Here is a 4156-nt window from a genome sequence, read left to right as displayed (position 1 = left end):
CAGCCGTGTAGTGAGATAAGAAGTTGTGGGATTGTAAAGTCGAGGAGGAGAAAGAAAAAAAAAAAGCAGAGACAACAGATGGATGAAGAAATGTGTGTGTCAAATGGATGCGTGTGCGAGAGAGAGAGAAAGAGTCCATACCACAACTTCGAGGTCCCACTTTGAGCACTCAGGTATAATAACCAACTTATTCCAGTTATAGAAAAATAGTTATTGTTGGACACAGTTACACTTAAGAACCTTTATTGATTCCAATGTTGCTTATATAAACAGAAAATCATTGTTTATAGTCAACATGAAGCTCAGAAATGATTTTTGTTGCGTATACAGAAGGGGATCACTTTGTCATGGTTTTGCACATTGATGAAAATAAAAGGAAAGAAGAAAATCCACATGCCACTCTAATAAATGTTTCAAGCCTTTTATTCTGCAGAGCACGAGTTAATAATGTACAACTGTCAGCCTCACCACGTACCATCTGCTGAGTGGGTGCAGCCCTCTACCTTTCCTTTATCACAAAAGCCGTTAGCAGGGGGTTCCCAATTCCTGCCAGAGTCTTATTCCTGTGATTTTAAGGAGGAGAAGTCCAGTAAAGCTTGATGGTGGTTAAAGATGGTGGTGGTGGTGGTTGGCGTTGCCGAATATTCCTCGTGGAAGAGACGGTGTTAGAGAGCAGGAACCAGAGCCTGATTGCAGCTCCACATGACGCTGATATCCAAATGAGCGGTGAGGATTGTAGTCCAGGTAGCGCATGCGTATTCCCACTGTTGCCACAAATACATGGACACACATTGGTGTGGGGAAGCTCACGCAGGACACGGCATGTGTATTCGCACACGCACACACAACAGGCAAACAGTTTCACACCTGCTGATCATGTTCATGTACAGTGATGCTGTAAAACCAAAATGTGAGAAACAACGCAGCAGAAACAGTGACGTGCGTTCACACGTTTTTCTCACCAAACCGAGACACGCAGCGCGGTTCAGCTGATGTAAGCACTTTTTGTCTTTGCTGACAGCCTCCTCACACTCCACAGCACACACACACTGACACACACACACACAGTACCTTTCATTTTCTGTCCTCCGGGAGATACAAAAGCTTAATTTACCCCTGAAGGAGGGTCCACGCTATTGCACATGCAGTGGACATTCGGGCAGCGGACGCCACGAGAAGCGAGACGAGAGCATGTGTGAGGAAAAGAGAAGCAGGAGTTATGCAAAACCAATCACGCGGCACAACTTCGTCACACAATCAGCATGCCACTATTTGAATGAGCTAAATTGGCAAACAATACTTTTTGGATTGTGATTTTAAGTGTGTGTTCACTATGGATGTGAATTTGTGCAAAAAAGTATAATGATTTCATTTTGTGTCCAGCACAAGAAGTCAAATCATATTTTGAAAATCTGCAAGCTTATATGAGATACATGTGCCAGATGTAATATAGAGATTTACAGTATACACACACACACTGTACACACAAACACGCACATACACACAATGTGTCATAAACAAATAGTCCTGTGGGAGGAAGTGCGAAGGAGGGAAAGTACCTCTTCAAGACATCAACAACAGCAGAGGTGCAGGGAGTGACAGCTGCTCACTGAGAGATGGGTCCCCTCTGCACCATAACAACAAACCCAGCGCTGCACAGCACGGCGACCATGCACAACTCCTGGTGACAGACAGAGGACCAAAATGTGTTGGACAACATCCTGTTGTTGAGGGGCGGCCTCTTCCACATGATGCACAGTCGTCTCAAAAGCTAAAAGTCTCTAATTTAGGTGTTTTCCAAATTGTGATTGGTTTAGAAAAAAAACAAAACAACAACCTTTAAACGGTTTTAATGCAGAAGTTCCATTCTGCTCTTGTTCAGCTTTTTACATTTTCGCAGTTTCGACCTCACTCCTCCTCTGGTCGAGCTCAATCTTGCTGTGTCGAAGCGAGGGAGGGCGAACCCGGAGATGCTAATTAGCCTAATTAGACTGTAGCTTAAACATGAGTAGCCTACATCGGCACTGAAGGTTAACATTCCCCTGAATGTCTCTGGTTCACATTGCAGGGGTGTTGCAAGAAGGTATGCAAAGCAGACGATTGCCTGGGGCCCTCAGCTGGGAGAGGGCCCCCCCGAGAATGGCTCATTAAGTTAGTCCACAGCATCAACAATTGCCCAGGTCCCTTGTTCTTGACAACACACAGACACCGGTGTCAGCTCTTACCACCACAAACTCTCTTGTCGTCTTGGTCGCTGTCTTCTACGTGTGTGTCCCCGCTTTTTCACCAGGAGATATTAGTTTTGTTTTTTCGATTTTTTACTCAACCCCCCCACTTGCTCGTGGTGAATCCCCTGCCCTGACTTTTCCCAGATTTCTAGAGACATTTCCCTAGGAGGCCAGGCAGACAAAGTCGTGTGTCACTCGGACATTTGCGTTCCCGCATGCACCTCCTGCGGAGAAAATACTGAGGAACTGCAGAGTTCAGTGCATGTCTGAAAGCAGGAGCCAGTGGCACACAAATTATCACCGTATTCATCTGTGTATCCTGGAGTCATCTTTGGAATTTATCCTACATTTCATCTGCAGACAAAGTATACGCCACAGACTTTCTGCACTTTCTTTTTGTGACATCACGTTGCTGCTTTGACCTTTATCACTTTTGATTTCTCAGTATAGAAGCCCCAGTCTTTTGTGGGTATGATAGGAGCAAGAAGCCCTGCCCTGCCACACCCATCCTGAGCACAAACCACACACACACGCACACGCACACACACACACACACACACACACACACACGCACACACGCACACGCACACACACACACACACGCGCGCACAATATCTGACTACAGTAGGTACATCTCTTGGCCACAATTGACTACAATCAAACCTACCCCACCATGAGCCATGGCCACACCTAGAACCCCCCATCCCTGCTATTATGCAAGACAAAGGCAATGCCTATTTAGAAGTGATATTTCATTTGAATGAGGGTACATGTTTGTTGTTATAATGGGAATCCCTGACCTGATGTTTAGCTGCATAGACATTCTATGTGTTACATAGTCATTTAGTCATTCATGAATGTGGACTATTGATAAGCGAAAGTTGTAAATTACTTACCTCGGGGGAACTCATGAGTCAGTCTCACACACATGCAAACAGGCGCACACCTGCCTCCAGGGGAAACCACCTCAACGTGCGTCGCCTTAGATAAATTGACTACTCATTGTAATACACAAAATGGCTGCAATAAACATGGACAGGAAACCCCCCCTTGCCCATTGTTACATCCAACAGTGGCCCCCGCGTAGAGGTATTTGATCTGACTTAGTGGTCACAAGTGTTATTGTTTGACGCGTTAGTCATGTGAGTTATAAGGTTCAGATCCACAGCCTTCTGGACAGATAACTTCAGGGCACGGAGGAGTTTTTCCATATGCAAACACACATTCTCATTCTCATGCACAGGTGCTTCCAGGTAGATAACACAGTGTCTGGCAATTTTATCATCTAGGAGGACGTTACAGTTTCTCACCTGCCAGTGTATGAAACTACTTTCCTCCCCATTCTTTACAGCAATAAAAGGAAAATGCTTGTGTCTCCTCAGCCGTCAAGTCCACGATTAAGACCTCTTCCTTTAAAGGGCATTCGCATTTCGTGATGAGTTTATTGTAAACTGGAGACATTTATGCAGAGTCATGTCATTTTGAGCACATTAACTTCAAATTTGTTTTTATTGAAGCCTAACACTACTTGATAAAATGAACTAATTTGGATGATAATACCTGTCTGTCGCCAGAGAAAATGCACTGTGGCCTAGAAGCATTTTATTAAAACTTTATCATACATGAAACCTTTTTTGAAAGATGGACGTTTAAGGAAGCTGCATAAATACAGTTCATGTATCATAGTGCTAAATGCCCCCTCTGAGGGGGGCAGAAAAACACACTGTTCCTGAAGCAGCTAGAGGCAGACGTTTTCTGGAAGGACATGGTGAGGATTGCAAAACAGGAAACACAGGGCCTTGATAACACACACACACACACACACACACACACACACACACACACATTGAGGGCACATACAAAAAGTGTGTGGGGATGTTGCATAGGGCATTTGGAAGGAGAGTGAAAAAAAGTGTGTATATGTGTCA

The 4156-nt window shown here is 44.6% G+C and overlaps 1 long non-coding RNA gene across 1 annotated transcript; it reads right to left on the bottom strand.

The window, feature by feature from the left end:
* Window positions 1-407: 407 nt before the first annotated feature.
* On the bottom strand, window positions 408-3750 carry LOC118099142. Its single transcript, XR_004694247.2, has 2 exons — window positions 1072-3750; window positions 408-764 (listed from the first exon to the last, which is right to left on the bottom strand). It is a non-coding gene; the product is annotated as an uncharacterized LOC118099142 (long non-coding RNA).
* Between the last annotated feature and the right edge of the window lie 406 nt (window positions 3751-4156).

Source organism: Hippoglossus stenolepis, chromosome 20 (assembly GCF_022539355.2).
Source record: "Hippoglossus stenolepis isolate QCI-W04-F060 chromosome 20, HSTE1.2, whole genome shotgun sequence".
Taxonomy (NCBI): Eukaryota; Metazoa; Chordata; class Actinopteri; order Pleuronectiformes; family Pleuronectidae; genus Hippoglossus; species Hippoglossus stenolepis.
Note: the sequence above shows the minus strand (reverse complement) of the source record. Positions and strands in the feature narration are given on the sequence as shown.